This window comes from Syngnathus leptorhynchus, chromosome 2, assembly GCF_054491065.1.
Source record: "Syngnathus leptorhynchus isolate UIUO chromosome 2, UIUO_Slep, whole genome shotgun sequence".
Lineage (NCBI taxonomy): Eukaryota > Metazoa > Chordata > Actinopteri > Syngnathiformes > Syngnathidae > Syngnathus > Syngnathus leptorhynchus.
The window spans coordinates 22,747,906-22,760,610 of record NC_141196.1 but is presented as its reverse complement, the minus strand read 5'-3'; the positions used below and the strand labels follow the sequence as shown (position 1 = coordinate 22,760,610).

The following is a 12,705-nucleotide window of genomic DNA, read 5'->3' as shown; positions in this document are numbered from 1 at the left end:
CCATGGGCGATATTGCTGTAGTGATAAGACGATTAAACAGAGCACGCAGACATGAAATACAACAACATCCACATAAAGTGAGTATAGCAGCAAATGCTGCAATTGATACTATAATTGAGGACACAAGGGCTTTATACTTCCCAAAGGCATTCATCCAGTTGTCCCACATTGATGTGTCCACACCAGAGTGCTCTTTCATCCTCATGTTGAGGGACCGCAGGCCTGCAATGGCCTTCGTCAAGCTCCCATCAGGGGCATTGTTGTTGGGGATGAAGGTACAGCATTGTTCTCCGAACATGGCACAGACCCCCCCTTTCTCAGACAACAACATATCAAGAGCAATGCGATTCTGGAAAGCCATTAGGGAAGGCTAGCTGTTCATGCCCTGCCTCAAATCCCGCTTGTGTCCGTTTGCCCAATTTCAGCATGTTGCAATGGATGTAATTTATCCTGTCAACATTCTTGTTCATCGTTCACCAGCAGCAAATGGAGGACTCCCATCCTACTGCAATTTGGTCAATTACTTCTTATTAATCAGGAACTCCTCTTGGGACTTTAATTGCATCTATTTCAGTCAGATCATCGTTGTTACTCAAATTTTAAAGGCATTTTAGTTTTTACCAGCTTTTTCCCCAGATCTTGGCATGTCGATACATATACAATTTCGCTTGACTACATTCTCTGAAAGCAATGTTGTTGGGTTTTTTTTTTTTTTTCTCAACAGATACATCTCTGTCGCACATTTCACAATCAGTAGACGTGACAGATTTCTCACATTCTTTGGTCAATGGCAACGGTACAACATAAAGCTATTAATTTCATTCTTTAACATCTACATCGGTTGTTGACAAAGTACACAAATAAGCATCATACTTACTCCATGGCCAGATGCAACACAGCGGATCACACTGCAAAGGCCAAATTGATCTTCTTTAAATCAACACAATGCAGCCTGTTCTATATAAGTTGCCAACACATCTCTCCCCTATTCATTATGACTCTTAGTTCCCACAAATACCATATTGTTAAAGTTAACAAAACTACAACCAAGATGGCCACCTAACATGCAATAACGTCATCGTTTCTTTACATTACGTTTTTGCCACTGTTAAGGCATTCAGTGTTAATTTTGAAACAATTCAATCCATTTTAGCACATGTCAAACAAGCTCTACGATTTTTTTTTTTTATAAATGTTTTGAATATGAATCAAATCCATATGTTGTATAAAGCTGACTTGCCCCACTATCCCTCCTCTTGAGCCATGTGACACACACCATGGCTCAATATTACTGCCCATTTTATCATGTTTTTTATATTTTGGTAGGATAGGTCAGTCTTCTGGTCATCTATAGATGCCATTCTCGACTCTTGCCCCTCTTTTCGTCCACAATTGAATTTCAGTCTATGGATTTTGTCGCTGCACATTTTTAAAAATGTTTCAATAATTTAATCCTTCCTGTGTGTATAAAAGTTTGAAGTGACTTTTGCGTTGCAGCTATGCGGTTCTGTCAGCAAGCCCGTTACCTCTTGACACCTTATCAATCTCGTACGTGTGCCCTGCACACGTGCATATAGCTACTTTTTGAGGCAATTGGATTGCTTCCACAACTAGCTTAGCAAATAAATGGATGGCTTCCCCGCATGGGGAGCGATCCAGCTATCAAATGATTAGACATTTTCACTTTCTTGTACCTTCTTTAGTTACTTTACAGTCATCTTTTCATCATTTATCACAAGAATCTTAGACATTTGAATAAAAATCAAAATGTATGTTTCAATAACTTAGAGAACCCATATGTAGTAAGGTGTTGTATTACTACATATGATTCCATTATTATTTAATTTGACACATCTTTCAAAATTGCTTTTGTTTTGCAGTGCAAATCAGATAGACTACAGTCTAACAAAACAATTTTTTTGCACCTATTTTAGCCAATTTCATCCTTTTAACACATAACACTGACAGCACACAGACAACACAAAAAACAGCAAAGACACAGCTCACAAACAATACCAACAAACAACGCTGCGCAAACGTCATAGAGGATGACGTTTTGGTTACACTTTTTTCTTCATCAGTGCCCTTTATCCTTCATGCAAATTGTCACCACTTCCTTAAGCATCACTCTTCTTCAAACATTCTCTGACTTTCTCTGCCTCACCCAGCCATAGCACACTTCGTGCGAGGGGGGGGATGCGGCATCAATGTTGATTGCTCACAGGCTGGCCATTTCCTGCAACAATCCTGATGCCGGCCCACCACCCACACGAGCATAGCACAGGCCCACGTGCACAGCCCAGACCTGCGACTACGCGCAAGCGCAGGCATGCTCCTCAATCTCACCCTCTCAAAGGGCAGGCCTACTTTACTGTTCCCCCTTAATCGTGTTCACATGCAACATCTTTCACTGTCTTCGACACAACATTTATTGTCTCTTATTCTCATCCTATCAAGCCACCTTTCTAGTCACTTTCTGTCACACACTTTATATTCTCTACTGCCACACACCTTCTTTTCTCTACTGCCACACCTCAATCATCTTAGTTTCTCCAACCAACTTAAACATACCCATCATCTACTTCTCAACTTCCCTATTATCGCTCAACAGGCTCCTGCACTTTCTCCATGACTAATTTCTTCCATAGGACACACATCTCACTCACACACATACACACACACACACACTCATTCATGAGGATCCTCTGCGCGCACACGGACGCACACACACACGCTAGCACACACGTTTGGCACACAACATAAAAGACCACAAAGAGCACACTAAGAACACCTTTTTGCTCATCTTATCTAATTTATTCTCTATTTTACTTTTAGAAGCTATTTGTAATTATTTTTTTATTATTTTGCAAATTTTAACTTCAGTGTTTCTCTCTTACTTTTCCTTTTAACGCGAATATCTCCTGTACATTTAAGCTAATTTCCGTTTCTTTTTGGCAGCCAGGTTCCCACTTTGTTACATGGGTTTCTGTTTTGACTTGATTTTGGCTATGTCATAACTATCCTCGTTCATTTGTGCAGTCACGTACCATGTGACCTTTTTCTCCGCAACTCCAACATTCTATTTGACTAGGTTGCACAAATCCTCTTCCTCGGCCTCTAAAGCCTTTTCTGACTACTCTTTCTGCATGGAGGGCGTGTTTTATGTATTCCTCCAAAGTTCCGGTGTTCATTCCTTTATAATTATTGATCACCCTAATTTGTATTTTTGGCTTGGACCCTATGTGGATGGCATTTTTTAATTGTTGCTGATAAGCACCTTGGGCTGCATCATCTTCTACCAGTCCACTGTGTATTTTGAATACTTCTGTCATGCGCCCTCGATACTCATCGAAGGTTTCATTATCATTTTGCTTTGTTCTCCCTATTTCTGTGTAATTTGCCCTCATTTTCTTCAACCGATCCATTTCAAGCGGGCTTTTCTGCCTGGTGGCTCTGTCTGTCATCCCATAAGGAGGAGGTGATTCTTCACTTTTGTGTGTGTCTTGTACTTGCGGATACAACTTAACTATGATCTTTTGTTTCGAATTTGTAGCCTGTGTTTTTTCCTCCCGCTCTTGTATTTCTTTTAGCTCTCCCTCAAATTTGTATTGTTTTTTGATCCGTTTATCTAGATTATTATTTTGATCAGGATCCTGCCTTTCAATTATTTTCCAATCTTTACATTTTAGATTATCTTGGATATTAATTTTGCTTTTTCCATTCCCCATTTTAATCAATTTGGTCCCAACTGTAAAACCATAGGGGTTTCTAAAGTCGGGTGTTTCCAGTGGGATAACGAAAAGATCCTGTGGTGATTCTCACTTCTACCAGCGTACTGGTGGAGAATCCTTGCCTATTGCGTCCACAGAACCACGTTATGTGTTCCCCACTGCTTTAATATGGAATACTATATCTAATGATACGTATTCCCATTCACACTCTCAATCATTCACTATTACGGTTTCCCGGGCACTCCGCTAACCCCTTTTTGACGGACTTCTCCGTCTTGTTACATCTCCGTTGTGTAACTTTATTGCGGTTTCCTAGGCACTCCGCTAACCCCTTCTTGACGGACTTCTCCGTCTCAACCTAGGATTGGTACCTTTAGACGGACTTCTCCGTTCTAACCTAGGACTTTTATAGGAAGAAAGAAAAAAAAAGAAAAAAACTCACCCCCTGGTTCTCCTCACCTCTGCACCTCGGACTGCCTTCAACCATCAGATCCCAGCTGACGAGCAGACAGCCAGCCTTTGAAAAGGATTCTAGGATCTCACCTATGGAGTTCCTCCCGCGCGCGGTCTTTCTGGATCTCTGCTGTCGTCAGCCGGAATATAATATAGTATATTGGCATCCGGCTCGAAGGACCAATTAAATGTTAGGTTTGAATATGATCAGACATTAAATCACATGCTGGAACAAAGAGGAGAAGACAACCAGGATGAGTTTACTCGCGAGGAGAACGATAGAGAAAGGAAGCTCAGTTACAATCTCCACCAGTTCTGAGTTCCTCCCCCACGTGCTCCTCCTTTTAATGTCTTGGATGCCCTGGCTACAGAGGCGTTGCTACACTAAAGGGAGGGGAGATAGTGGCTGTAGCAACGCTGATTAGCTAAGGACTGTAGTGTAGTGTGAATTGATCTTCTCGACCCCCACATTGGGACTGTAGAGTCTGCTTTCTTCCCCCAACCAGTTGTCCTCTCCACAGGTGGCCGACTCCTCCTCGACTGTGATCAGATAACTTGAAGCACTTTGAATCTTGCTTACCTGTGAAACAATGCAACTAAACCCTTGCTAAGTTTAACTTCTTAGTAAACTAACACAACACATAATAATAATAATAATAATATCTAACCTTACTTAAACCTTTCAACACATATTAAGTAAATGTAAGGTAACTGATATACAGTTCCTTAAACGAACATTGAGTAAATATGTGATAACTTTAATGTGACTTCTTCAAACTGTATATAACCAATTTTGATCATCTACAATCTATGAATCAAAGCTACAGTTAACTAAAAGGAATAAAGTCCCTTTAAACTGACAAAGAACATTTCGCCTATGCAAAGAAGCTCTGCTCATTGTCATTGAAGACTTCTTACAAAACAAACACAAAAGTAACATAAGGACAGGAAGGAACATAAGGCTGACGGGGATCAAAAGACATTCCTTGAACCAAATAGAAAGCATTTAGTTTAAAGGAGAGTCGTAAACTCATAAAGATAAGGCCTCCTGGTCTGGCAGGCCAAGGCTTCCCCCGAGATTATTCCAACAATGGTGATATCTGTCTTGACCAATTAAAGGGCTATACTGTGTTATCGGCTATCGTGTAGCAAGCACAATTTAAAAAAAACGAAACAAAACTACAAAACACGCAAGTTAGTGAACTCCTAGATAGATTAAATGTTATCGAGCGCATAAGAATATTGCATATTAAGAATGCCATTCATTCAAAAGAGTGAACACAATTGAACTAGTTCAGTATTATAGGATTGAAAACCCTGGCAAAGAATGGATGACAATATGCAGTCATTCTTGTGTAAACGTACTTGTGTACCACTATTTAACGTAAAGTTCCGCAATGCGGTTCTTTTTCTATAGAGATTTAGAGAAAAGTCCACAATACCCCGCAGCAAAAAAGAAAAGAAAAACCCTTTATTGGTAGCTATGTATTTTTCTGTAATTTACAGGTACACCCAGCACCATTACACACGCTTCTTCTGGCAGACACAGTGGCAGAACTCCCTCCACCTCTGAGCACTGAAATGAAAAGGTCGCAGAACAGATTGGCAGGAATTTGGCTGGAAACCAAATACATTCCCCTTCACCTCAACCCAGAGGTCTCCAGGTGCATTGGAGTCCTGCCGTCGAGTGGACTTCCTAGAGCTGTTCCTCACCAATGAGTTGCTCCAGCATCTTGCTGACCAAAGAAATGTGTATGCTCTCTGCAGCACAATCTCAGAGTCTTTCAAACAGCCGACAGAATGCGAGGAAGTCAGTGTCAGTTGCAGAATTGAAGAGTTTTTTTGGACTTTGTTTTCTGACTGGCATGGTAACGAAGCCCAACATGGCTTAATTCTGCATTGTGGAGGATTCCACTCATTTCAAAGCCACAATGCTGAGAAACGGGTATCAAATAATTTGATGACACCGGCAAATTATACGTATAACGTTTGCCTTGTGTTGGATCACCTGCTTAAAAAATGTAAAGAACTATTTCAACCTGGGCAGAACATGAGCATTGACGAGGGGATTATGCTGTGGCGGGGGCACTTGTTCAAAGTCTACAATCCTACGAAGCCAATTAAAGTCCTATATTTTGTGTGATTCTGCAACAGGGTATTGTTTCAACATGCAGCCCCATGTCAGTGAAGCGTGTTCCATGCCAGACATACTAGTATTCAATTTGCTTGATCGGCTCCCAGAAAATGGTCACACATAGACCATTTTTATAACTCCGTAGAGCGGTGTGAATGTTTGCTGGGAGAACGCATCAATATATGTGGAACTCTAAGAACTAAGAGGGGAGGAACCCCAAGAAATTGCTGAGGCAACAAAGACCAGCCTGGCAGATGGGGGGAACATTGGTCCGCCACAAAAATAAGGTGATGGTTTTGACGTGGCATGACAGGCGGCTTCTAAAAATGATCACAACCAATTATGGTGTGGCAGAAAGATATATATATATATATATATATATATATATATATATATATATATATATATATATATATATATATATATATATATATATATATATATATATATATATATATATATATATTACCATCGCAAAGAGTTGCAATCTTTATTTACAGAAGAACACCCTGGCTTGGTTTTTCACACTCAAGAAATCCATGGAGAACATTGTGCTTCTCTACAGAAAAATCCTATGTTGCCGTCATCCTTTAATGCTATTCCAGCGTTGTCTGTGTTGCAAAATAAGACCAACAAGAAGGAATTGTCCCCTCAGAGATAACCCTTTGATATGTTATTCTTTTTCTGAACTGAGGCCTCGTGAGATTGACAGTATGCATGATGACAGTTTGTTTATTTAGTGGCTCCATTCTAGTTGCATTGATAACTACGGTATGGATTGAGATGTTTAGTTTCTGATTGTTACACGTCTAAGTCACTAGACAAAAAAAAGAACAAAAAAAAAACAAAGCTCTCAACGCTGGTCTTGGCACATGGTAGTGGTTCAGGCTGCCTTTAATGTAACCATCAGCAGTGGCACAAAAAGAGGGTATGCAACATGTGCAGCCAGAATGGGCACCAAAATTGATGGGAGGGATATTTATTTGTATTTGTATGTAGCTGGTTGTTCACATGTAATACAATGATCAATAACAGAGACACGTCACTGATTAAACATCCCTTGAGCTCCTCTCCTCTCACACCCTCTACCCACACACACAAAGAGGCGCTTCAGTGCACGCCCCCTTAAGAACATGCTGGAGTGCAAGTGTTTCTATTTGAAATGTCGGAAGCTAAAGATGGAAAGGGAAAAAAAAGGGGACACAAAATCACAAAAGAAAATGGGAGAAGGGTATAATTGGGTATATGATTGGTATAAAAGGAGCCTCCCCAAACATGTTCAAACTGATCAACTTAATTGTATTTTGCCAAATAATAATCAACTTGGAATTTCATAGCTGCAACACGTCCAGTAGAAGTTGGGAAAGATGGCCAAAAGTACTGAGAAAGCTGAGAAAAGCTCATCAAACACCTATTTGGAACATCCTCACATGTGATCAGGCTAATTGGGAACAGGTGGGTACCATGATTGGGTATAAAAGGAGCCTCCCCAAACATGCTCAGTTATTCACAAGCAAGGATGGGGTGAGGTTCACCACTTTGTCCACAACTGCATAAGAAAATAGTTGAACAGTTTAAGAACAACATTTCTCAAAGCAAAATTGCAAGGAATTTAGGGATTTCAACATCTACAGTCCATAACATCAACAAAAGATTCCGAGAATCTGGAGAAATCACTGCACGTAAGCGCCACGGCCGGAAACCTAGACTGAATGACCGTGAACTTCGATCCCTCAGATGGCACTGCCTTAAAAACAGACATGAGTGTGTAAAGGATATCACCAAATGGGCTCAGAAAAACTTCAGAAAACCACTGTCAGTAAATACAATTCATCACTACATCAGTAAACACAAAAGCCGTTTTTGAACAACATCCAGAAACGCCGCCAGATTCTCTGGGCCCGAGCTCATGTAAAATGGACTGATGCACAATGGAAAAGTGTTTTGTGGTCTGATGAGTCCACTTTTCAAGTTGTTTTTGGAAACACTGGACGTCGTGTTCTCCGGACCAAAGAGGAAGCGGACTATCCGGACTGTTATCAACGCAAAGTTCAAAAGCCAGTAACTGTGATGGAATGGGGATGCATTAGTTCCCATGGCATGGGTGACTTACATTTCTGTGAAGGCAACATAAATGCTGCAAAGTACATACAGATTTAATGATAATTTTAATACTGAAATACTAATTTTAATTATTATATGAAATATAAAATAAAGTTTATGAGTTTGAGCATTAAATATGTTGTCTTTGTAGTGTATTCAATTGAATATAGTGTATTCAATTGAATATAGGTTGAAAATCATTACATTTTGCACAATTTCCCAACTTCAACCGAATCCGGTTTATATCACCTCCAGACTGGATTACTGCAATAGCATCCTGTATAGTCTCCCCAAAACTGTCCTTCATAAACTGCAATATGTTCAAAACTCTGCTGCTCGACTGTTCACCCGCTCACCCAGCAGATAGCACATCACCCCTGTCCTCCATCATCTTCACTGGCTCCCCATTAAACAGTGCATATATTATAAGATCCTTTTCATCACATACAAACACCTAAATTACCTTGCCCCCCCCCCCCGCCCCTACCTATCTGAACTCCTGCTTCGCTACACCCCCACCCGCCGACTCCGCTCTGCTGACGCCAACCTGCTCACCCCCACTACCTCCACCAGATACCGGGCCATTGGGGATAGAGGCTTTGCCATTGCTGCCCCCACTCTCCGGAACTCCCCCCCCTGACCATTTGTAATGCTGACCCTCTTACACTCCTTCAAACACCATCTCAAGACCCACCTCTTCAATCAGCGGATCAGGACCGCGGATAGATCCGCACTGTATATAGTGCAGAACCATGGACAACTCCACACGGTGTGCGGCTCAATGCCATGGATAGCTCTGCGCCGTGCAGCGTCGTGGTAGCGCTCACACGCTTTCGGCCATAGGGAAGTGTTCTTACTATACAGCACCGCGGACAGCGCACATGAATTTTTGGATTGTTCGAGAGTATGACAATCAGATAGATGTTTGCATAATTTGAGAATAAGAATGTGTAACAGGAACTATGAGTTCCTGTGTTGTCCTCACTGCATTGTAGCAACTAAAGCTATCCAACAAATTAAACTCTGATGCAATAACCAGGAGTCTGTGTTGTAGTTAACATTTCATTCTCGTTTACTGAAAATTCCTGTATTACATGGCAGAGTGAAAACTGGACCAAAACAAGGTTTGGGTGTTTTTAGCATGTAGCGTTAGCATAGCATATAGCGTTAGCATTTTAGCAAATAGCATGTAAATACATGTAAATAAAAACGATCTTTGTAAACTATTTATTACTTTCTCTTCCAACATTAAACCCAAATTAATCTAACAATTATTCAATTTAAGAACAAACTTTACTTACGACTTTGCTTCTAGCATCCCTCGCTGTCGGAAATTAGTTTGTAGAAACTCTAGAAACAGATAGAAAATAGGCAGGCCGTAACTAACAACAAAGCAGGAAGCGGTAGGTAAGTTACAGGAAATGATATCAAAATAATAGCATTTCATACTGCCCTTATGATGGGAAATTATATCAAAATAAAAACATCTACATACTGCCTTTATGGCGACATAGTTCCTTTTCAAATGCGCTTTGATTATTAGCATCCTACCGTATGTGCACACTCCATCAACATGGGAACTGGGAAACGAAGCATACATGGGATGAGAAAAAACTATCAAGGTTAAAGACTAATAAATACGACAGATAGTGGTAAGATATAAATCAGTGACAATCCAATAATGTTGAAATGGAGCAAGAAATAAAATGAAGTCCACAATTAGCAGGCAGCCAAGTATGAGAACAACTGAAAGGCAGGAAGATTATACACTGAATAAAGAAAACAAGTCATTGCTGTCTTTGGTTTTGGTGCAGTCTTGTTTTAATCTTGTGTCCAAGGGACGTTGAGAACGTTCAAAAATTCATAGGAACGTCGGGAACAAAGTGACACAGTGGTTGTGGAAGATAACAGGTTCTCTTCAAAAACAACATCCAGATGCCGCCTACATGTTTCATCAGGTTTTTTATCTTTAATGTTTTGTTGTTTCTTTTTTTTTTTTTTTGCTCAGTTCAATTATTCAGTCAACCTCATTAATGGATACACTGCAGAATGTAATCTCTCTGCCAGACATTTGATCTGTTCTGGCCCGAGGCATCATGGGGCTTTTTTCTCTATATGTATTTTTTTTTCTTTCATGATGTCCAGAGCTTGAGATCAACGGCAGCCAACCTCATTATGTTATCACAGAGGTTTGGAGGCAAGCTTGTGTTGCCCGATTTTTCTTTATTACTTTGCTTTTCAATAGTAGAAGCCACTGTATTCAAAAGACTGAGCAGTAGTGTGCTGAGTTTTATATACCATTTTTTGGGGGAAAATATGTCACCCCAAAAGTATGGCAATTGACTGTTGCATATGTTTTGCAAGATGTTAGCATTTAGCTTATACTGTGTAATTCGAACTGCTTTAAGCACTACAATATGAATCCAGTACTAAAGATTGGGATATCAAAGACAAATGGGAAATGGAGGGTATGACTAACAATGATTTGGAGAAAAAACATTCAGTGAAAAATGAACATACCAATGATAAAAAAACAACAACATCATCTTCTGTTCGCTCTGATTGGCAGAACAAGGCCAGCGAAAAGGAAACCACAACAATACTAAATGAGGTTGCATTGATTAACTTGTTTAATGACTCAAATAAAACAAGCTAGGAGAAGGTGTCTGGACTAAGGGAATTTAAGAGAGGTGAAGACTAAGAATATGCAGATTACGACTATTACTAGATTGTTACGAGATTACTATTAGTACATTTCAATCCACAACAAGTCAGCATTTACTTGGTATAGATCGTTGCCTGGTAAGATAATTGAAGGCTACAAATTGTTCTTAGGCATGAACAGGAGTTTGATTAGTTTATGTCTATGTGCTAGATTAAAGGGTAATTAGACATCTGCATTCATTGTAAGAGTGTGCGCAGGGAGTATTCGCTCTATTGTGTAGAGCGCACGGAGCATACGCACGCAGCACAGAGTAGGCAATAAGAAGTGCAGTGGAACACCATTGTAAATATTTAACATAATTGAAAAGAACGGCGGAGAGAGACAGCTAATGAGAGTCACTCGATAGGTAAGACTAGGACATATGACAAAGCGTACGTAGCGCTCGGTTTAACTGCGACTATGGTGGGAGACGAGGAAAGACCGGTGTGTTTACTGTGCCTTAAAATGTTGGCAGCGGACAGTATGAAGCCAAATAAATTAAGGCGGCACTTTAGGACATTGCACACCAGTCACACTGATAAATCGTTGAGTTTCTTCAGCGAAAAAGGGCTGAATATTGCCAACAATCATCCCGCTTTGTGAACGCTACTTCAGTCAATCAGCGAGCACTGTTATCATCATATAAAGTAGTGTATCAAATTGCTCTGTGCAAAAACAACGACCGTCATTATAGGTTCCATCAAGACCAGATCCCTAAAAACATGAGTCTTCTCTTCTATCTCTGAGGAGATGGGAGCTGAACACCAACCTGTACTTTTTTGCAGTGAAGCAAGGTGGCTGTCATGAAGAAAAGTCCTGTCCAGAGTTTTTGAGCGCAGATAGGAATGTTGTGGAGCAAGAACACAAGTCAGAAAAATTTGGTGATGAGACCCTGAGTGACATATTTGGAAGGATTTTTGAATCTGTTCTATTACAGACTAAAAACCAATGTGATTAATTAAGTTATTCTTTGTTGTAAGTTGATATTTCTTATTTGTTTGTTTGTTTGTTTGTTTGTTTGTTTGTTTGTTTGTTTGTTTGTTTGTTTGTTTGTTTGTTTGTTTTCGTTCATGTTCACTCCTTTGTCAGTTCGTTCCTGTATGTTACCCATTTGCTCCCTGTGCTTTATGCCAATCAGCCTGCGCCTTTTTCTCCGTTGCCAACCGCTTCCGCAAACTGACCAACCACGCTCCGATCGCCGCCTGCCCCGACTACTTGCTCGCCGGACCAAGACCAAGCTCTTCTGCACAGCCGCGCCAGCCAGATCGCGAGTCCAGCGTTCCACGTCCACTTCCCCTTTCCCCCTTTGCAATAAAGGTTCGTGCTGCATTTGGTCGCCCTGTCTCTCTTCCTGACAACAGAAGAATGACGCAAGAATTTAACCTCGAGAAACTTTGATGATGATGATGATGATGATGATGATGATGATGATAGAACTTTATTCATCCCACAGCGGGGAAATTCACTTGTCACAGCAGCGCGTGTGAGTGCAAGAATAATACAAGGGAAATAATGTTTTGTCTTTTGTTTTCAAATGAGAAACTATTTCAGAGCAAAGGCAAGCGAATAACACAAACGCT

The 12,705-nt window shown here is 40.5% G+C and overlaps 1 long non-coding RNA gene across 2 annotated transcripts; it reads right to left on the bottom strand.

Annotated features, from left to right (window-relative positions):
- Window positions 1–4,439: 4,439 nt before the first annotated feature.
- Window positions 4,440–12,466, bottom strand: LOC147061281 (uncharacterized). Of its 2 annotated transcripts, XR_015063254.1 has the most exons (3): window positions 11,895–12,466; window positions 9,723–9,771; window positions 4,440–5,965 (listed from the first exon to the last, which is right to left on the bottom strand). It is a non-coding gene; the product is annotated as an uncharacterized LOC147061281 (long non-coding RNA). The 2 variants fall into 2 exon arrangements; XR_015063253.1 differs by lacking the exon at window positions 11,895–12,466 and having other exon boundaries at window positions 9,723–11,869.
- Window positions 12,467–12,705: the final 239 nt, after the last annotated feature.